The sequence below is a fragment of the Corvus cornix genome, chromosome 11 (genome assembly GCF_000738735.6).
Source record: "Corvus cornix cornix isolate S_Up_H32 chromosome 11, ASM73873v5, whole genome shotgun sequence".
In the NCBI taxonomy this organism is placed as follows: Eukaryota; Metazoa; Chordata; class Aves; order Passeriformes; family Corvidae; genus Corvus; species Corvus cornix.
This window is the reverse complement of record NC_046341.1, coordinates 18284264-18307635: the sequence shown is the minus strand read 5'-3', so window position 1 is coordinate 18307635 and position 23372 is coordinate 18284264. Positions and strand designations below refer to the sequence as shown.

Below are 23372 nucleotides of genomic sequence, written 5' to 3'. Positions count from 1 at the left end.
CAGGCTTGTGGGTAAAGCATTCCATGGCTGGGGCAATCTGCTTTGGAGTGGCAAATTTATAGCTGGTCGTGGGGGGGAATCAATCATTGTCTTCTACCCCACACTGCCAGGAGGTAGAATAGCCACATCTCTTGTTTTCTGCATTTCCTTTAGTGTTTGTAAAATCAGGACCAATACCTGATTACTCAGCTATTTAAGCTAGGAGAAGACTTTGAGTCCTCTTTTCTAGGGTTGTTTGGCAGACTCTTGTTTACAAGAGTGCTCATTTTAAATAAAACAAGATAGAAGCTTAGAAGTTTGACCTTTAGCAGCTTTAAAACTAGAAAGAGAAAAAAACCCCTAAAAACTTACCCTGTAGTTTTTTTAAGAATTCAATTTTAATTGAATTTTAGGGCATGCCTTGCATTTTTGGTGGTTAGTGAAAGAGCCTTAGACTTTGTGACTGCTTTGGACTGAGGTTAACGATTGCTTTCCCTTTTTTTTCTACTTACTTCCAAACAAGGGAAAAACATGTTTATTTCAACTGAACAAATCCATATGCTGTTGTCCAGACCTAGCTGCAAGTGAAGGCTTTGTTTTGTTGTTGTTGTTGTCTTCTTTTCCAACCTAAATCATTCCATGAGTCTGTGACTCACTTCGTTGGCTGCCAAGGCAAATTCCCCGCAGCTCTATCTCCAGCAGGACTTGCAGACACACCACTTCTCTGTCTTGCTGAATATGAAGCTCTTCTGGATTTTCTGTGTGATATGTGAGGGCTTTTGGCGCTGAGGGTGGGTTTTTTAGTTATTCTTTGTGATACATGGAGGACTTAAGGGTCTGAGGTTGGGTTTTGGTTGTTCTTTGTGATATATGAGGGCTTTTGGGGCTGAGGGTGGGTTTTTCAGTTGGTCTTTGTGATGTGTGGGAGCCTTTTGGGGCTGAGGGTGAGGGTTTTTGGTTGTTCTTTGCGATGTGTGGGGGGGCTTTGGGGGCTGAATATGAGGTTTTGGTTGATTACAAACAAATACGTGGAGGACTTGAGGGTCTGAGATTGGGGTTTTGGTTGTCCTTTGTGATGTATGGGGGAGCTTTAGGGGTTGATGGTGGGGTTTTTGGTTGATCTTTCTGATATATGGAGGGTTTAGGGGCTGAGGTTGGGTTTTTGGTTGTTCTTCGTGGTTTGTGAGTGCCTTAGGGGGTTGGGAGGTGGATTTTTCTGCTGGCGTTTTGGAGCTATGATGTTTTCACTCCCACAATTACAAAACTGGCTTTCATGCTGTGCTCAGTGCCCTGTCTCTGGGTGGTAAGGAGCAATTTTTCACGGAGTTATAAACTCCCTCCCGCTTGGCAGGGCATTTCTAGAAAGCCCCATTGTTCTCCTGCTGCCAACACTGCCCTTCTTTCCAGGAGCCCATTCTCCCTGCTGCAGCCCGAGCTCATATTTTCCTTCTTCTTATTAGCACACTGGAGAAAGTCATCATTAATCAAATGCAAGCACATTTAGCAAAGTTCAATGTGTATGAAAAATTTATGTCAACCTTTAGGCTCTATGACAGTCCCAAGGCTTCACTTAATAAGTTCCATAATGACTTACTGTTAATGGCCAATCCACATTATCTCTTTGAGGTCTGCTGGGCCTTTCAGGAGCATTTTCCATTATTGATTCTGGAGCTGCTGTACGTTGCCCAGACATAGAAACAAAACTGTTTACATTCTTCACTTTCTAAAATGGAAAGTTGGATGCCTTAAAGTATAAAACCTCAGAGAACATGATTTTCTTTCCTGTTATGAGGCTCTAGCACAGAATGAATGAAAGAGTAGCTATTTGTGGGGGCTGGCAGAAGCTCTGGGAAATGACTGGAAATTTGATAAATCTTGTCCATTGATTTAGCAGAAATCTGCGCTTCAAAAGCTGTCCTCATGCAGCCATCCATCAGCCTTGCTAAGAGCCTTAGAGGAGCTCAGGTACAGAATGGCTCACTGCCCCAAGTTCTGCAGTTTTGTTCACTAATGAATCATAGTTAATCTCAGACATTTAATTTCTATCAGAATTTTAGCTGGGTAAAAAGGCTTCTGACATCCAAGAAGAATTCTGACATCCCCCATTTCTGGGGCTTTATACAATGCTCCAGCAAACGCTTTTCACTAAACACAGTTTCTCAGGATTATTCAGTTCCCATAATTGTATCATTTTGTGAAGCCTGGATCCTGTGTACACTCTTTAGCACAGTGTTTACTCCTGTGAGTAACTGGTAGCACTCAGAACAGTCAGTGTAATGAGGTAACACTGCTGGAATCCAAGTGCTCCCACACTCCTGGAGGCTGCAGTGTCACACTGTGTTTAAACATCATTAAATGAAGGAATATGGACACTGTGTGCCCACCCAGGCTGCACTGCACCAACTATTCTGGAGTGCCTGATGTCACAAACCACTCCTCTCGTGAGAAAAATCTCTCCAAAAACACCTAAGTCCCCCACTAAGAACTGCTAGAAAGGCAGATTTTTGGTCGTGGCCACCCAAAGAGAACTGACTGTTTCACTCACTCAAGTAAAAATATGCACCTGTAGTAAGGGTAAAAAAAAAGAAAAATAAATAAAGACATAGGAGCTGCTTTACAATATTTTGAAAAAGAAGAAAACAGCAACAATTCATTGTATTGACAGACACTGTAAATCTCCAGCAACTTCAGCCACTACTGTCCAGCCACTGTATCAAAGTATCACAGAATGACTGGGGCTGGAAGGAGCCTTAAGGATCCTCCAGTTCCCAGCCCCTGCCGTGGCCAGGGACACATTTCCCCAGGCCAGGCTGCTCAGAGCCCCTGCCAGCCTGGCCTTGGACACGCCCAACACGCCCAGTTGTTTTTCTTTCTTGCTGCCCTGCCCTCCCCTTTCCTATCCCGCCTTCAAGTGAGAGCGGCAAGGCCAGCACCATCCTACAGAGCACAGTGCAGTCCTACAGAGCACAGAGCCATCCTACAGGACACAGAGGCACCCTACAGAACACAGAGCCATCCTAAAGAGTACAGAGCCATCCTACAGGACCCAGAACCATCCTACAGGACACAGAGGCACCCTACAGAACACAGAGCCATCCTAAAGAGTACAGAGCCATCCTACAGGACCCAGAACCATCCTAAAGTACACAGAGCCATCCTACAGGACACAGAGGCATCCTACAGGACACAGAGCCATCCTACAGGACACAGAGGCATCCTACAGAGCACAGAAACATCCTACAGAGCACAGAGCCATCCTAAAGAGTACAGAGCCATCCTACAGGACACAGAGCCATCCTACAGGACACAGAGGCATCCTACAGAGCACAGAAAGATCCTACAGAGTACAGAGCCATCCTACAGGACACAGAGGCATCCTACAGGACACAGAACCATCCTAAAAGTACATAGAGCCATCCTACAGGATGCAGAGGCATCCTAAAGAGTACAGAGCCATCCTAAAGAGTACAGAGCCATCCTACAGAACACAGAACCATCCTACAGGATACAGAGGCATCCTACAGAGCACAGAGCCATCCTAAAGAGTACAGAGCCATCCTACAGGACACAGAGGCATCCTACAGGACACAGAACCATCCTGAAGTACACAGAGCCATCCTACAGGACACAGAGGCATCCTACAGAGCACAGAAACATCCTACAGAGCACAGAACCATCCTATAGAGCACTGAGCCCTCCTACGGAGCACAGCATTGTCCTACAGGACACAGAGCCATCCTACAGGGCACAGCACTATCCTACAGGGCACAGAGCCACCCTACAGAGCACAGAGCCACTCTACAGGACACAGAGCCACTCTACAGGACACAGAGCGATCCTACAGGACACAGAGCCACCCTACAGAGCACAGAGCCATCCTACAGAGCACAGAGCCATCCTACAACAGGGCCATAGCAGCACCAAGGGCATGGACGTGGGGCATGGCTTGTGCTGTGCCCAACGGTGCATTGTAAAACCCCCTAATTCTGACTGGATTAATTCCACGTGCCTTTTGCACAGCAGATTCAGGTTTCTGATGCTGGAGCAATGGCTGGGTGGTGGGAGAAGTGGACAAATACTTTCAGAAGTCTGCTGGCTGCTTTTCAAGTGAGATCACAGTGTACTCAAGCTATTTACCACCTAACTCTTTAAAGAATTAAAAGCTGTGCATAACCCTGAATATTCCAAGGAGACTATTGCTGGCAAAGTGCTCTCAGCCATAACAGATAATCAGAAACTTTAGCGAAAAAAGCTTTGCTATTAACTCTACCTCAAAATAAAAAGGGCATCTGTACTTGACTGTAATAAAAAACTAGTGCAAAATGTCTGCATGGTAATAACAGAGACCACAGTTTTAATGAGAGTTGGGGAAAAAGAAAGAGTAGAATTTCTGACTGTTTATTTGCCCTTGGTGGATTATGAGATGAAATGAAAGTCCCTGGTTTTTTTAGCATGGAGGTCAGCTTGGAGTCGTGCTAATAAAAGAGCATTAGACTCCCAGTGCACCTATAAAACCCAGAGCCTAAACCAGCCCTTCCCGTGCAGTGTAGGAAGCCAGATGCCAGTGATTCACTGCAGACACGGCCCCTATCACACGTTCCAGAGGTGAACCAGACCCAGGAACAGTCGGCTACTCTGTTTGCTTGGGGCTCTGGGGGTTCCTGGAATCGTCCATCCCCGCCAGCCCAGGCTGTGTCCTTTCCTGTGACCCTCCGCGTACCCTGCAGGTGTTATCGCTCTCTGCTCCCAGTTTGTGTTGGCTGCACAGTCTGAGGGCAAAATTTATGAGATGTTCCTGGGAGCCAGAAGCTGGAATAGCCACTGATGGATGAGAGATTTAGGGCTCCCTGCCCAGTGGATGGGACACCTGGGCTGCCCTGGCAGCAGTGTGGGTGAGCCAATGCAGAGCTGCATCTGCCAAGAGAACGATGTGCTGTGACTGCACCACCAAAACCACCACCTCTGGGGCCAGAAAAAACATCTTTTACTTTAGGGAGTCAGGAAATGGGGGATAGAAGCATTTCTAGGAAAGGGGCCTGCCTGGAAACACCAGGCAGCAGGAGAAGGAGGAGGAGCTCATCTTAAACCCTCCTGGTCTCCCTGAGCTTTATTCTTTGTCTTGAAAGCTCTTTCAGAGAAGAGTGGGAGGAGAAAAGATCCAGGCAAACTGCATTTGATCTGATCGGTTCAATGTCCGATGGGATGAGAAATCAAAGTCTACAAGGCAAGCAAGATAATCTGTGTGTGTGTGAGGGTGTGAGAGGGACTCAGGCCTCAATGCTCACCTCAGCCACCACTTTGATTGCACTGCCATGAGGGACACCCAGCTCCAGAGCACAGCACAGGGGACACATGGATGTGGGGAGCAGACTGGTTTCTGTGCCACAGGAAAGGGCTGCTCTACGCCCTGGTGAGTGGGACCAGCTCCATGGAAAGGCCCTGCAGGTCTGTTGAGGGTGCAACATTTGAAAGGACCCAGATCCCTGCTGACTTCAAATGTTACTTTGCAGCTCTTAAAATCCCTTTCTCTCACGAGCCCATTGATCTTTAAGAAGAGTGACAGACCCCTGGAAACTTTCATCTACTCTCTGCTGGGTTCCTTCCCAACCCTCTTGTGCTCCAGGGCTCCCCATGGGCTCAGCACATCACTGAGCAGAGTCAGGCAGGTCAGAGCATTGCTAGCAAACAGGATAAATCCTTCCAGTCCTTCCTTCAGGAAAGCTTCTGTGCTCACAGTGGAATGGCAGGGAAGCAGCGTCCAGCTGGAAACAGGCTCTTGCTCTTAATGGGCCAAATTCAGAGTTATTTATCTGGCAAAGAGTTTCCATCTCTCTCAGAAACTTCAAAATGAGTCTGTCAGGTTGAATCCCATCATCACTTAAACTCAGAAGACTGCAATGTTTGTGTTGTTTTATTAGCCTTGAGTTCTGACACCCGAGCTCCTCCTCTCCTCCCAGTTCTCCAAGCAGAACTCAGTGTGCTTTTTTGACTCTATTCATGCTACTCACAACAAAGGGCACATGCTCATTTTGTCTGGTTTTTTTGTTGTTGTTTTCCCTGAAAGATGGTGTTTTCTTTCTTGATCTCTTTTAGATTTCATTTAAAACCTGTTCTGTTTGCCACCCTGAGCACTCTATTAATATCCCTGCCACAAACATCCACAAGTCAGTGTATTCTCTCCCTTAAGAAAGTTTAATTTGGTTCAGTTAAAGATCATTGTTGGCATGGAGGAGCAGAATATCACCCTCACCAGTTTAATGAATAAACAGGGTAAATACTAAATCACTGCTCACTTCTGCAGGTCCCTCTGGTTCACTTGCAGGAGCTGTGAGGAGCATGGGGATTGTCTATGAGGGCAAAGTTCCTGAAGTTTAGGGCCCTTATGCAGAAAAATGGTCAGATGAATCACTGAAGTTACTCTAGGGAGAAAGGTGGCCATATGCAAATTTAATGCAGAATGGCCTCACCCTGCCAAGGAAAAGAGAAAGAAAACCACAGAGGGTTTTAGGGGCTGCCAGTGCATATTATTCAACTTTCATTAACTCTCTTAAGAACAAGCCAGAGAATTGAATTTGGATTCTTGCTGCAAAGCTAAACTGCAGCCCATCTGTTTTCCATCCCAGACAATGGATGGACCGAAATTTATGCAACAAAAATTTTGCCTAGGATTTGAAGGTTTAAGTCACAGTTACCTCAAAACCTGGTGCATCTTCACTGCTTCAGGGCTGTATTTTAGGGGAGATCTTTGCATTCAGGCTTCTCCTGGCTGTATTTGAACACTGCCTGAGATGATTCAGGAGTTTTGCTCGATGAACGGGTGCTGTGATCCAAGGCCCATCTGGCTTGTTTTGGAGTGTGTAAAGGTCAGTGCTTCTGTTAATACAACTCGTACAAATACTTCCCTGCCATCTGACGATGTTCCTCCTCATTCAGATTGGCAGCCATTCCCCCCCCCACAATCTGGAATTTCCTCCCAACGTGGGCTGTTGAAGTGGGGATGATCACAGTTTTAAAATCAAAGGTTGAATGCTTCTGTTGAGTTATACTTGGAAGCGACCATGTTCTGTACAGTGAGAACATCCCATATGGAAAGGACATATGTGTTGGAGACAATAATACATAAATAGTGGGTACAATTTTATATAACCCTTACATTCTTACGGCTGTTACATATAATTCTCTAATGAACAGGTGAAATACATTGCTTCAATACTGATATTTGAGTCCATATGTTGAAAGCTTACACAATAAATAGGGAGCTTTAAAGACAGATTAAGCTGTACATAATTTTTCAAACAATTGCACTGACATAACTCGAAAACCCTGCTGGGCTATCCTTATACAATAGCTGGAAACAGCACTGGAACCTCACACTGAAGATCTGCTTGGACACACACACATACAAACATTCATAATTTGTCAAATATAAATTATTTAGACTGATTTTTTCCTGGTTTAGTTAAAAAAAACCCATCAGGTTTTGGAGGAATAAAGCAGGTGAAAAGTTTCAGCGAAAAGGTAGAGCTAAGATGAAGAGAATCCTGACAGTAGTTTTATTATGAAATGTCAGCATTGCTCAGGTTTGGGGCTGGGCTGGGGGAGCAGGATCCTGGACAATCACGTCCATGTCGTCACTGATCCTGCCCTAAGAAAACCCATCCCAGTGTAGAAGATGCCTAAGCCTGGGTGGGGAGGAGGGGAATAAAACTCAGTTTACAGATGGTCAGTGAAGACCTGTTAGCACTTGGCAGCTAAATTCTCTCAGGAGTCTGGGCAGACGATTCTCCCATCCTGTCCTTGTCCTCCCCAGGCTCAGCATCAGCCCCCACAGAGGAGCCTGAGCACTGAGCTGTCTGTTTAAAACAGGAAAGGGTCAACATGATGACATTTCTGCCTATTTGAAAGGAGATTAAATAGGTTTTTTTTCCTAAGTAGTCATTTTATGAACTTGCATTACCCAGTTTCAGAAGTTAAGGAACAGTGATGATGCATTTCATGTTCACATTAAGTTAGCTACAATATTTTTTTTCCTCATCATCACTGTATTACTTCACAGAACTTCCCAGAAATTAGGGAAATGTTTGTTTTCCCGCTAGTGACTAAAACTATTGTGGCTGAAAAAATTATTATTCTGATTTTTCGTCTCTGTTTTTTTCATTTTTGTGTCAGTGAATACAAAACACTGACATTGCTTTGTGAGAACCTTTTGGGGAGGCAGTCTGGGGATATATGTTATTCTCTTAACATATGTTCCCTGGAAATTAATCACCTATGAGATGAAGAACCTAATGGTTTGTGGTCATGCAGTATTAAGGCACATTAAGCACTGAAATGGAGCTGCTTTTTTTTCAGCACTACTGTGATAACCAAAAAGCCTTAGAAGAGAAACCCACATTTTTATTCTATGCTTTTTCATATATCTGATTAAAAATTAGCTGAGTGCTTTAACTGAGCTTGGTGCCAGTGGCTTATAAAAGAACCATTTTAAAGACTTCAAAGCTCTTTGGTGCCTAGTGGAGGCTTCAAAAGACCCTAAATCTGGTGTCCTTTTTTCCCCAAAGCATTTCCCAAGATCCTCCTTGTAAAAGGATCTGTGCTCCATGAATCTTTCTGCAAGTTTCCATCTTCTTGTGAAACGAAGCAATTTTTTGTTTGCTTGTTTGTTTTTTGTTTTCTATCTAAATAATCCAAAATGCCGTCAAATAAACTGGGTGAAAAAATCCTACATTGAAAGAAAACCAGTGGCCAAAGGCCAGGCTGTTAAAGAATAGTTTAACACTGCAGGATGGGAACATTTTAACCAGCATGGCCAGGCTGTTAAAGAATAGTTTAACACTGCAGGATGGGAGCATTTTAACCAGCATGACCAAACTGAACTGCACTCAGGAGTGAGGGTACATCTCACCCATCAAGTGATTCCTTAATCAACAATTCTGCAGCTTTACAGCCTTGAGAAACAAAGAGTCTGACTTCTTCATAAGCTTACAAACCGAATTACCTAGAAAACCCTTCACTGATTTTTGATAACATTCTTATTACAGCCATTATTGACATGGTCAGGCCTTGACACAAGTTTAGTGGGGATTTTCATGGTGTCCAAAAATCAAAGAGCAAATTTCCATAGGTTCCCTCCACAAGCCATTAGAAAAGCAACGGGGAAGGGCTGAAAAGAGCCTTTTTGCACCCTCCTCCTCAACTCTCAGTGTACCAGCTCTTATCCAGCCTTCTTCTGCATCACTGAATATTAACTAATTAATTAATTAATTTGTAAATTGAGCCTCACTCTGGCTGGTTTAATGAGCAGAAATGGTAAAGCAACAAGCAAACGAGCTAAATAAGAGAATTTCCTGGAAGCCACCCAAATTGGATGCAACGTTTTACTCACTGCGACGATGACCCTTCACTCTTACCCCGTCTTCCGAGCCCTGCAGGGAGGAACTGTCACTCAGTGACGCACAGAATTCCTGTGGCCCTCAGAGCAGGCATGGCTGAATCTGCAAGTCATCCTGTGCATTATCTGTTACGTCTTTCCCTTTAAAAATATTCAGAGATACTGTGAGGCTTCTTCCACAAGTCATTTCCAAGTCAAAAATTTGCTTTTCTTTTTTTTTTTTTTTTTTTTAATGTACATTGACTCACTCTGACACGTGCACAGAACTTCAGATTTCCACCAGATTACTGTATCTTTTGGCAGCCTGCAGCTATTAAACTGCTTCTGTTTTTATAGGATAGACTAATGGTATTGATAGTCCTTAAACATTGCTCCTATAGCAACTGTGGAATTTTTGGGGTGCTCCAAGGAAGCAGGAATTTAAACACCAGTGAGAATTAACCTGTTGTTGAAAAAGTTTGAATTGGTGTGGAGAGAAAGAGGGAGGGAGGGAGGGAGGAAGGAAGGAAGGAAGGCAGGAAGGCAGGAAGGCAGGAAAGAAGGAAGGAAGGAAGGAAGGAAGGAAGGAAGGAAGGAAGGAAGGAAGGAAGCAAGGAAGGAAGGAAGGAAGGAAGGAAGGAAGGAAAGAGAAAGAACTTACCGAAAACCCCATATCTAAAGCTTTGTTTATCATGACTGCCATAACAGAATCTCCAAATACCAATTTCTCTTCCCATCCCTCACATTCTGAAGCAGCTGCATGACTGGTTCTGGCCTCTCTTGAACATCACCAGACTGAACATCTTTGTGAATGTGTCTTCAGCTCGCTCTTTTTCCTTCCTTCCTTCCTTCCTTCCTTCCTTCCTTCCTTCCTTCCTTCCTTCCTTCCTTCCTTCCTTCCTTCCTTCCTTCCTTCCTTCCTTCCTTCCTTCCTTCCTTCCTTCCTTCCTTCCTTCCTTCCTTCCTTCCTTCCTTCCTTCCTTCTGTCCTTTCTCTTGAGGCCACAGAAAAAAGGAAAGCTGTCTCTAAAGGCTTTAAAAAAATTAAAAAGACCTTACATTTATCATTTTTTAAATCTCAGGGTTTTCAGCTCAGCAGTTTAGTAGGTCTGACTCACCGCTTTTATCTCTTGGGGATGGCAGTTTGGGAAGCAGATTTCATTACAATAAAAGAACAGGTGCCATTCATATCCTTAACATTTTTTTTATATCACTGCATAACATACATCTGCCTTACTGCAACTACACAAAACAGAAGCCCTAAGGACTATTTGCTGATTATTCCACACCATTTTTCTTAAGAGCAGGACTGTTCCCCTGTTCTGGTCAAACTCTAATTAACAGAGGGATAGCATCACTGTAGCATTGTGCAATTCCTATTTTAAATAATGTTCAGTGTGTACCGCTGCCCTTTTCTGTCAAAGTATTACTGTGTGTTTTGGCACAAAGATATCTGCATTTCTATATCTTCTACCAATTTTACAAAGGTTTTATAAGGCTTAATGAATGGAAAATGCTTTGAAAAGCTGTAGATAAAAGGCAATTTTGAAGGCAGTCATTAGTAGTAAATACCCTCATCAGAATTTCTCTTGCTAATCCTTTCTGCTCTGGCTGTGCAGGCAGTGCTGACAGACCATTCCTCCAAGGTTATTCTAATGCCACCTTACAGACAGCCGCCCTGAAAGTCACTTATAGTCACAACCCTGCTGCCACCAGTGTCACCCGGCTCAGTTTAAATTGTGCCACCTTAACACCACAGAGCAATAGCAAAAAAAAAGAAATTAATGGACTTTCTATGAGTCCCACCATTAAAACTAATATTGTGTAACTGGAAATCAACCGCTTCAATTAATGGGAATATATGGCCTCATTTCGTAGGCACAGCCTTTCCATTTGAAAGCTCACTGACATATGGGTTCCCACTGGTGCTGTAATTACACCGTGCCTAAAAGTCATCATTAGTTTAAAGTGTGGAGGTGCCTTTTATATATATATGTATAATGAACAGTCTTGGTTACAAGCTCTTTTCTTTCAGCACCAGTTACAATGGCACTCATTCACTGCGTTCCCAGTTCCTCCGTGGCTGCTCCATCCCCCTTGGCGTCAGCGGGGAATTCCAGGCTGACATTACCTGAGGACTGCTGGGTACAATGCCCCTCTTTAAAGCGCTCTGTGGCTGTAAGACAATGCAGCGTTGTTGTCCGTGGGGTCCAGGGTGAGGCCATTAAAGCTCTGCACCCCATAGTCCTGCTGGAATGGGAATGTTTATCCCACTGGATAATTGGGACTTCGACAAATGAGACGCTGACGGTAGCCTGGGGAGAGTGACTGTCAGAGAAGCAAGAGAGAAAACTGCCCTCCGAGCGCCTAACTGCACTGAGTTCCCCAAATTTGCATTTCTAAGGTCATTTTTAACAGTCATTCTAGTGCGAGATGCTCATCCAATGCTGTGGCACTGGGAGCATCTGGCTGTGTTTGATCAGGAGGTTGCCCGTATTGCCTCCAGATTAAGTTTTTGCCTTGCTTTTCTTTAATTAAATAAAAAAGGTAGGTTTGTAAGAACAATATTTTTAAGGTTTGGGGTGTGGACAAGTATGTATTTGCATCTTACTAATGGATGAAAGCCTTTACTTTGATCTGCAATGAGCACTTCATTTTGGATTTCAGTATTTCAACAACACTTGTATAGTTCAGAGGGAATGTTTACCTGAATTTGAAGTAAATTCCAAATGAAATCTTATGCAAATAGGAGCAGGGAGATATGTTTAAAGTCTGTCAAAACTGAAAGTTTTGATTTTTGTGAAGCATAGTGTTTGGCTTTTTTGGGGGCCATGAGTATTTCAATGAAAGCAATATATGGTTGAAAAATGCCCATCAATGTCAAGGGTCTGTATTCATCACACACTTCCAGTAATCTGTGTTTTGGTTGTGCATTTGACAGCTGTGGGTCTTGTAGATCCTCTAAGCATTTTGTTTCCTCAGACAGCCCCTTTAACCCTGAAAACAGACCCCCCACACCCAGCCACATTTCCAAAGGGGCACCAGAGAGGCACCAACATTACTCAGATCGGAGCAATGGAGTGGGGACCATTTATTTTCCCTCACCATCCCACCAAATACCTAGGAAAGACCTGAAGTTCTTAAAAACATTTGGGCCTGAGGTCAGTGGAGATGGAAAAGCATCTTTTTATTGAACTACACAAGGTCTCATGAAGCAGCTGTCTTGTCACCTATTACGTATGAAATGATTTGTATCAGTCATTTTTATGTCTTCTCTCCTCAGGCAACTTCTATTTGGTGAGCAAAGCACCTGAGCAGGTGTTTTCCTGTGCTACAATGAGGCCTGGTGGTGTCACTGAAACAGCGGGAAAAACAAAAACTCTCCAACAACACTTTTAGTGACACTGCTTGTGAAGGCTTGGATGCAGCCTGGAATTCTGAGTCAGTTTGGGATTTGGAAAGCTACACGGGGCCATGTCAGGATTTGTGCTCACACTCTCTATCTTCCAAGGTGTGTATGATGCTCTCCCGAAGCGGGCTTGAAGCTGCTCAGTCTCTGGCTGTTTTCTATTCTCTTTGCTGTTAATTATTTCTGGAATGTACTTGGCTGTTGTTCAGCCTCCTTTTCTGTGTTGTGGAGAGGATTGAAGCAGCCAGGCCGAGGGAAGGGACCATTCCTGCAGCGAGGGAAGGGCAGCAGCGAAGTGCTGTGTGGGAGGATGTCTCACAGTCAGGCACAGCCACCAGCACAGGCTTGGTGTGGATCCCACAGGAGCTCTCTGAGCTTCCACTGCAAGGAGCTGTAGGAAGGGGGATGTTCCTGACTCATCCTTGCTGTGTGAAATATTTACGTGCACAGTCTGTGCACCCGGGTTAGCTCAGCCTGAGACATGCCCTCAGCCCTCTGAGCCGCAGGAACGCTCCTCTCTTTTCCAGAGATCTCTTTTCAGTTAAGAAGTGCTGCTGTTTGCTTTGATGCACAGCTCTCCAGACCTTCACCCAGCTCCTCACTGCTAGCTCGGGAGCATTTCCCCAACTCACACTTGCTTCCTTTCCCTCCTGGGAGCACCCCATGATCCCAGCTCAGCCTTCCAGCACAGTCACCTACATTTCCCAGCCTCCAGTCTGCCTGAGCTGGGAATGCTGTCACACCAGCAGAGCACAACACAGCTCCACTTGACCAGATTTCACCTGGTACAGCCAACTAAACTCCCCCAGGCCAGTCATTAGGCTGTGTTAATTATGGCAATCAGCCTACCCAGTCTGACCTAATTATAAATAATTAGCTTATCCCTTTATTTCCAAACCTCTTCCCTAGTGAGACGGTACTTTTAAGATTTTTAAACTAGCAAAAGTTCCCTCGCAGAGTTGCTTTTCAGGTGGAGCAACCTTGGCATTAAAGGCCCAAGTCCACGAGAAAGGCATGGCCAGATCTCACAGACGTGGGGGAGAAGGAGCTGTCTTTTCTTCCTTGAGGAATTACAAGCCTTAATTCTTAAGGTACTTCACTCTTCTAGGGCATTTCTAGGGATTTTTAAAAATACCTATAGGTACCAAAATGCCCATTTGCCTAATAAAAATATTTTTTAATGCCTATTTAAAAATCTTGTGCTTTTGGATTAGAGTGCAGCCTCTCAGAACCATTGTAACAAGAAAGTGAGCATGGCACAATCATGCCCAGTTATGCCCAGCACCAAATAAGATCATTGCTCTCAGCACCCTCTGGACATAATTTGACACCAAAATGTTAAAAATTATTTTCTTTCAGTGAAAACATGCAACATTCTTATTTTTGCTGCTTCAAGCAGCAAAGAATTGTCTATTTGCCTCTTGTCTCGAGTTAGACAGTAACTAATCCTCACCGGAAAGACCAACTCCATATGAAGCCGCGTGGCTTCCCAAGTTTATGTTTTGCTGCTGTCATTTAGGAAATGAGCCCTGCACACGTGGGTGGTGTGGGATCTCTCAGGAATAGCGCACTTGCAGGAAGTGGATGGTGTATCCTTGTAGCCTCAAAACATCACTCCAAATGACTCTTCCAATAAAAGCTCTTTGAGGACCTTTCTGAATCCTTCTTCCTGACCCAAAAAAATCATTTTTTCTTGAGTTCCTGTAGGTGATTTTCACTTGTGTCCATACCTCCATGCCAAGCAGGATATCCCTGAAATTTTTGCTCTTTTCCTGCAGTTCTCCCTCCATGGCCAACAGTTAATAGAGATTCCTGTGGAGGAGAGCACCCCTGGGACTTTAGGCTTTGCCCACCCACATCTGGGAGAGGTTGTAGGTATTTCCCCTCTCCAGACTCCATGCCAAGCACAACTTTATACTATCATGCCCTGAAGGACCTCTTCTCCTTACCTTTCCCACTGGAAATGATGCAGTTTAAGCCAGTCAGTGATGTCAGCCTAAAATCATTTTGAAATAATTCTCATTCCAAGGATTTGTGCTCCTGGCTCATTCACACTAAAGCAAAGTACTCCCAAATGTGTCAAAATTTCCTACTTTGAATACTAAGTCGAAGTTCATTAAAGCCAATTTATTTTCCCCCTCCAATGGCTCCCAGGTTCTGTGGATCAACCCCTGTTTACAGAATTCTCCCCAGGCTGTCTCATGCCTTGCCTTGCAAACGACATTTGCAAAGTTTAAAGCCACCTTTATTTCTATGCAGGGCATTTACCAATAGTTAGATCTGTAAATAACAAAGCTCCCTGCCTGGTCAGGAAGGCAGCCTGTGTGATGACATTTTACTCCAGAAAAGTATTCCAATGACTTCAAGTGGAAGCTGACTGAAAAAAACCTACTTGCTCTTTGCTAGGAATTCTAAGCACAGTCTGGGGAGAAGATAAAGTTAACCTAAAATGGAATTTTTCTGTTTTGTGGAGTATGTGTTTCTGGACCCTTCATATGGCATTGGCACTGGGATAAATGGATGACTGAGCAATGCAAGTTCCTGCATTCCGTTCTGCTTTACATGGGAGAAATGTTCCTGGGTCATGGAGAGTGCCTTGTTACAGTAGATGTTTTGTGCCAATTATCACAAATAGTTCTCATTTGCAGAACAAGCTACTCTAACCAATCTCTCTGAGTTTTCCTTGTACCTCTGTAGTGTGAGCATTATTTTAACTGAGTACTGGGCTGTTAGATGTGCTGGGTGTGCTGGTGACACTGCTGGGATAGAGAAGTGCACTTTGTTCAGGATGGCAAATTATGGAATCATAGAATGGGTTGGGTTGGGAAGGACCCTAAAAACCATCTCTTCCCACCCCCTGCCATGGGCAGGGACACCTTCCACTGTCCCAGGCTGCTCCAAGCCCCAGTGTCCAGCCTGGCCTTGGACACTGCCAGGGATCCAGGGGCAGCCCCAGCTGCTCTGGGCACCCTGTGCCAGGGCCTGCCCACCCTCCCAGGGAACAATTCCTGCCCAATATCCCATCCAGCCCTGCCCTCTGGCACTGGGCAGCCATTCCCTGTGTCCTGTCCCTGCAGTCCCTGAGGAATTGTCCCTCTCTGGTTTCCCTGCAGCCCCTGAAGCCCCTGGGAGGTGCTGTGAGGTCTCCACACAACCTTCTCCTCTGCAGGCTGAGCAGCCCCAGCTCTCCCAGCCTGGCTCCACAGGGGAGGGGCTCCAGTCCCCTCAGCACCTCCATGGCCTCCTCTGGACTCTCTCCAACAGCTCCATGTCCTTCCTGTGCTGGGGGCACCTGTTCACAGGTGGCACCACACCCCAGCCCAGGTGAGGCCTCAGGATAGCAGAGTAAAGGCGGAGAATCCTCTCCCTCACCTGCTGTCTGAAGTATGGTATATTTTGGTAGCATAAAAGAATAAATAAAACCCTCCTGATACAAGCCCTCTGTTATGGATGATAAATTAAACCATACTTTAAAAAACCCCCAAACCTTGGCACACTTTAAGCTTCATTTCTCAGTGGATTCTTATTCTTGCTTTTATTCTAACCCTCTCACATCATCTGTCATGTCTCTTGTTTTTGCCTGAGTACTACAAAATGCTCCTTTACTCTCTGGCTCCCCTTTGCAACCCATTATCCTGCCCCAGAGGGAGCTGCTGCCTATCTCCTGTTCCTTGCAGGAATTCCTGCATGCTGCTAACCTTTGCCTGCCTTGTACCAAGAGCTGCTCTCCGCTGTCTCTTATCTCTCTGATCCAGGCAGAGGTGTCAGAGTGTCCCAGGGAGCCATTAATCAACACCCCCCCTCTGCCATCAGCTCCTCAGAAGCTCTCTGAGAAACTGGAGTGCTTTTGGAGGTCTGCAGCAAACAGCACAAGAAGCTTTTACCACCAATATCTTTCATAGATCCTCTAACCTGATTGATGGTAATACTGAGAATTAAATATTTATGGCTTAGGGGCATGGGGAAGTTTTGAAATACATATTTTAAATCTGTGTGAAAGGAGCAATGTCAAGGCATGTCAGGAGCTTTGAGCAGTGTTTGGAGGAGTTCTGTCTCCATTCTCTGCTGTTTCCTTCCTTCTTCATTCCTTCCCCACTCTTTCATTATTTTATATAAAGAGCACACTCAGGAAGTAGATAAAAATGGTAGATAAAAATCCCAAAAAGGTGCAATAGAAGACAGAAGCTGTCTCAGGCTTTTTGTCTATTTAACCATTAGAAAGAAAGAAACAACCTGTCATGTTTCACGTTGCTGAAGGCAGCCCAAGGCAGGGACTAGATATACATCACAATAATGAATAATTTACTATGGCTGTATCATCCAGGACTATGATCTCATGCTCTCCTCCTCTTCCCACAACAAATGGAAGCTCCCACCAGGTCTCACACCTTGTGGCTGGAAGATCCACAGAGGTAAAAGGACAAACATCTATTAGCAAATCAATCCTTCTCCCTTCCATCTGCAGCGATCCTCTTCTCTGCAAATGCTGAACATGCTGGAGGAAGTTTTAGCCTCACACCTTTAAAAACTCCCATGAGCGCCTCATGGCATTTGGGATGTTCAGACATTATAGGGTTTTTAGCCAAGTAGGCCAGTTTCAGTGTTGTGAACTGCATTTTGGTACAGATATTGCCTTCGATCCTAAATAGGCCAAACTGTCCTATTAATATTCATTCTGTTTACCTTAATGACAGCAAAGAAGTACTTGGGCAAGGTTAAAGTGTGTTTCATTCCCTCAGAAGATTAGTGACATTTCTATAATCTAAAATGTGAAGCCCTCCATATCCCAGATATGAAACCTGACAGCATAATCTTTTATTCCCATTCTAAGCAACAATTTGCATGGGTGAGCATTCTCAGGATTAGTTGCATAGTTCAAAAATGTCCAGGGCTTGTTTAGGATTAACAGACTGAAGAAACAAGACATTTTTAAATTAAACTGCTGGGGTTTAAGGAATGTTTCCTTAATGGGTCATCACTACCTTTTTTCCTGACTGAATGGATTTTTCTAAACCACATTGTATTGAGAAAGACTTTTCATGTCAGCTAAAAATACAAAGTGTTTGGCTACATGATCTATAGAAATCAAACAAAGAAACACTATTAAACATAAGAATTTTCTTCTCTGCAGGCCAGCATAAAGTCCATGCCCTATATAAATGCTCCTGGCAGCTCTTCAGAAAGGCTGACTTCACCTACAATTATGAATTTAGACCCAAAGTACTGAGCATACGAATTGATTGCTTCCATAGGTACCATTAATTTTCTTGCCCACCCCTTTCTTGATTCAAGATTAGACTTCAAAAAGTGAGCCCAGGAAACAAATCAGCAGCGTCTGAACTGAGGTCTGGTGGAACCTGGGACCTCTGAAAACACAAAGTACAACTGAGCCATAAATTAAGACCCCCCCAGTCCAGAGCATGGCTGCTTTGAACACAGCACACTCCCTTCGATTTGGGCTCAAATTGCAATTCCCTCTACAACCTTTGATCTTCTTATAAAAGAAATCTGAACAGCCTTTCTGCATGACCAGGAAATCATTTTGAAGTTCTGAGTTCTCCATCTCCCATGTCTCTGCAGGGCCTGCTGTGTCTAATTCCCAGTCAGGTGGAGCTCTCCTTTTCCAGCATTCCAGACGTTGTTTTGGAAGAAGGCTTCCAGCACCTACTTATCTACAGAGAATGATCTGCCCACCTGGCATCAGCAGCAGCTCCTTGGGAGATCCCTGTCTTTGCAGGAAGGGTAAATAGTGGGATCAGCTTAACCATGACAAGTAAAGGCAGCATTATCCGTGCTTTTCCTGATTATGGTGAGCTCTTTTTTAACATCTTCATTGCACCAGGGAAATCTGGTTTTAATACTGGCAGATAGACAAGGTGATAAACATAACAACAACAGGGAGTGCAGCCCCAGATTTATCTTCATGTGAACACGGTGAGGTTCCGTGGTTAGTCAGTCAGCAGAGCATTTAAAACTGGAATTTGAGCATCACATTTTATGGGCTTGGGCCTGGGACTAGAGAACTGTGACCCACCTCCCTGGGAGCCAAATGTCAGGAGTCAGACACCCATCTTTGTGTCTGGTTGAGGGCTCAATCAGATCTACAAAGGACCTGATTTCCAGAGCTGGCAGAACCAGAGTGAAACGGAGACAAGAGGGAATGCAGGACTTTGGCTGGTGTTGGGAATCCTGAGCTGCAAAGAGACGTGCACAGGATGACACCAGCAGGTGACAAGGACAGGGCTCTTACAGACTGCTCTTCTGGCTCTGCAAATCAGTTCTATAAAATATTCATTCAGGTTGCATATATTGAAATTGCTCCTGCCTATCAAGTCATGTTGAGGTCTACAGATCTCAGCATTTTCGAATCAATGTTTCAAGGTGGTCAGCAAGTACCCACTTTTTTCTTTTTTTTTTTTGCTATTTTCTACTACAATCAATTTTTCAAAACCAAGACCAAAAACACAGCATGAACACAAATTAGAGACTTTCTGATTTGTGGTGATCACACATCAATACTGAAATCTAATTAAATCTTAGAAATAAAAGAATTGATGGCTAACTAAGCAAATTCTTGAGTCAGAAATGGTAAGGAATATGCTTATCTAGTGCAATCAAAAGGTTGAATAAGGTATCTGATGTTATATTACTTTAGGAAAAAAGTCCAGCTAAAACTTTCCCAGGCAGATTCAAATATTCTCACACAGTATTATCATTATCAAAATATTTAGATATTTACTGCGATATTCATTAATTCAGACATGTGCCTTGAATTCTGTCTATCAGAAAATTTGGGTTTCTGTGTGATTACTATTTCCTATAGAACCCAATCAGAGATGAGATTAAGGGTATTTCAATAACCTCTGCAGCTGATTTTCAAGTCCTGCTTTGAACCAGCCAGGGTCAGAATTTTAGCAAAGATCAGTTTTGTCACTGATTAGTGACTTGAATTAACTCAAGTCTTGAACCCATGGGAATTAAAATGATCTGGGTCACATGTTTACTGAGAACATCAAGCTGTATATCAAGTTTTTAGCTGAGAGTTTTGATATTTGTCCTTCATCCTAAATCTGGGTTTTTCCAACCAGAGAGGTCCCGTGTGGAGTTCAAAGCAATGTTGGGCTCAGAGCAGTGGATGACCACAGTCCTCAACACTTTCAGTCTGAAACAAGACAGAGGAGGTTAAATGCAGCCTTAACTCTCTGCTGCAAGCTTTGCCTTCCAATTTACTTACAGATAATGTGGGGTTAATACTCAGATCTATTTCTAACTGGATTTTCCTCAGCTCATGTTTGTATTCCAGCTCTGCAGCCTTTGTTGCATGAAGTCTGGGGACTTATGGCTGAATGGAGGATAATGCAATCAGGACTGGAATGAGTTCTCTTCAATCCTCTGTCCCACTGTAACAAAACCAGACTGGATGTGCACACAGCTTCCTGAAATCTGCAAAGTTTGGAAGAGAACCCTGTGATTTTGGTCAATATACTCAGAAAATATCATGGCTTCATGGTTGTTGCTTATATGAAGACAAATTATTATTACTTTTTTTTAGGTTCAGAGAACATGAGGATATTTTCTTGCGTAAGAACAGTGTGCACTTTCCCCCAACAGAGAGTCTGTCTTCTCTATTTACTGAAAAATCCAGGAGGAAAAGTCCTGTAACACTGAGGCTGTGATGGTTTCTATGACTTAATGTTAAATTTGGTGAGATCTGCTTTAAAAACCACTGTTTGCAGGTTCTGTAGCATTATTTGTGTTTCTGTTGAGTGGAGTGCCTACACAATCCTCAGTTGATGTTCAAAGTTGGTAAACATTTTCCACAGCTATATTTCCTCAGCAATTCCCTTACTTTTAATTGCAGTATTTCTTTTTATTGCTCTGATATTTTCCATTAGTTTCTAAATGGAGCAGATGTTTTTCCATCAGTTTGGGATTTTTCCTACCAAAATATTAACTTCTCTTTTCGATTTTGTATCTCATGCTTAGGGCTGGGAAACCTTTATAAAGTAGCTGTTCCTTCCTCATGGCACCAATGTTCTTCCAGCCCAACGTTGTGTTTCGTTCCCAGAAAAATCTGTCACTGTGGAATTGCAAAGGGATTTGATAATTAAAGTATAAACTGTTTTTCTTTACAAAAATGTATGATTTCTGTGGTTTAGGCCTTAAGAATAAATCAACATAACTGATTTCAAGAGAGAGATGTTAACACTTACTAAGGCTTTACCTTTTTCAGTTTCTTTTTTTAATGCCTTTTTTGTAAGCAGCAGGAAATGAATATTCATTATACTGATATTTAAATTGGTTATGAGAATCTTATACAAAGCTTTTTCATGAGAGATTTATCCCAACAATATTTCTTTCTACTCCTCTGAAATCCAATCCAAACCCAAACCTCAGATTTGGTTTTTTGTCACTGTTTTCCATTGTGCCATACCAACCCTTCCATCAGCTATTGACAGAAAAAAGAAATAAAATCCTGATAAATTACTCCATAATGACTTATTCTTTTGCTTGAGCCAGACAGAGTTAAGCCTTAAATTTGCTATAGAAAAGGAGAAACTGCAGTGTACTCAAGACACTCAGACTTATTTAAAACTGAGCGTGTGTTCCCTTTTTAAAAGATTTCTCTCAAAAGGTTCTTTCTGAACCTACTACCAGTTCTGAGGGCTTATTTATCCTTTGCAGTTGACAAGCAATTTTAAAATAAAATATCACAACCACACAATTAAAAAAATATGTATCTGCACAGGAAAAGAAAGACAGAGCAAGACTACATCCAAATGATATTATCAGTGTTCTCAGTGAAAGACAATGAGGAGATGATTTTGTAAGTGTTCTCAGCATTCCCACAAATCACTGTGCTATTGATGGCTTATATTTGGGGTGAAGACACTTAAAACTTCAGAGGCTTGAAGTATTTTCTTTTCTTTTCTGAGTCTTTGCCATTTCCATTACCTGTCTCCATGTTACGTTATACACAACTGCTTTTGTGCATTGTAATTTTCAATTATGCTTCAATTTTCTAATTGAATAAATTGCTCTGCTCAAACGTAAGGCTCCAAAGGTGTGCGAAAACACTGGATCAGAAAACCCCATCATAATGAATTGTTTTATAAAATACTCCTGTTTCATTAGAGATTTTATGTGTCTGAATGCTTGAGGTGAACAGGAGGTCAGGCCACGAAAAACTGCTGAAAGCAGCCTTTTTAAAAGTCAGAGCATTCTAATAAGTGGTGATGAGAACATGAGAGAGTTCCAAGCTGCTCCTCACAGTTGTTAAACCCGGGAGATAAAATCCCTGTGTTTTATCTTGTGTTGCCAATGATTCATTATCCACAGGAAAAAAAAAAATCAAATACAAGACAGGGATGGGAAGAGGAACAAAGTTTACTTTAGATTTTTATTGTTCATAAGATGTTATCTACATGGAAAAAGATGAACGTTTTCCTACAAACATGAACTTAATTTCTTCCAAATACATAAAGTCTTCTGCAGTGAATATTTGGTGGCCTGCTTTTCCTGTAGTCTCATGTTATTGACTGTATACCTGGGTTTCTTTAAATTTTATGTGCTAAACTTATACCTCTGACAAGTCTTCAGAGTTCACTATTTTATACATGCAGAGAAAAGTTAATGAGAGTTTAATTTTAAATATTTGTCTTCAATAAACACATACAGACATATGGTGGTTTTTAGTGAAAGGCTCATGGAAAGGTTCTATTTATAAGGGCAAAAGTTATGAATGTGAACTCTGTGGAGCTGTTCATTAAAAATATTTTGTTTACGTGTATTCAGGAGATTCTAATAATTGCAGTACAATAGATGGGAACCTTGAGCTCACATCAATAAATCTGGATGGAAATTGGGGCTTGGAGAGCACCTTGTGGTTCAAACTGAGAGGGAAGGAAACAAAGGAGGAACTTGGCAAGGAAAGCAGAAAGGAGGTGTTTAACAGCCAGTCTGGATGGTTCATCAGCCAAGATAATCCTCTTAGTATTCAGATGTGATAAAGCAGCCAGATGTTTGGGAAGAAAAAGAAGGTGAAGGCTGTGGATGCACAGAGATTTACAGGTTTTTCCCTCCCGGTGCCTTGAGGATGTAACAATGCAGATATTTGGTATTCCCTTGCATTCACAGTGGTGCAGCCTCAGCCTGAACTGTGTTATTGCAGGAGGGGATGGAGTCTGAGCCTTACCAAACACACAGTCTCTTCAAAGAGCATCCCTCTAATGGAATACATTGCCAAACCCACACCTGTGTGAGCAGTGATTTCTAAGCACTTCAAGGATATTCAGTCCCAACAAAGCTCAGAAGAAGAATAACAAGGGATGGATTAGATTTGTTTTCCGAGCTGATTCATTCTTTAAATTTCAGAGGTAATAATTAGACAAACAGATCTGATCCCTGTAATGTAGGGATGCTGGCAAAGAAATCCTTATCTTGGCAAAAGAACTTGGGTATTTTTCCTCGGTTCCTTCCCCTTAAAACTTCTGCTTCAGCCATCCATAGCCAAAGGATTCCTTGGATTGCAGTGCTTGTGTTCTGCACACAAACTCCTGCAACAAAGCTGTCCCCAGTGCTCCTAAGACTATGCCCTAATGTTTTCCACAGTCAC

At 43.2% G+C, this 23372-nt stretch overlaps 1 long non-coding RNA gene across 1 annotated transcript; it reads left to right on the top strand.

The window, feature by feature from the left end:
- The first annotated feature begins 683 nt into the window (after nucleotides 1–683).
- Nucleotides 684–22478, top strand: LOC109144247. The gene is made up of 4 exons (XR_002044882.3): nucleotides 684–770; nucleotides 12632–12859; nucleotides 18338–18566; nucleotides 20061–22478. It is a non-coding gene; the product is annotated as an uncharacterized LOC109144247 (long non-coding RNA).
- Nucleotides 22479–23372: the final 894 nt, after the last annotated feature.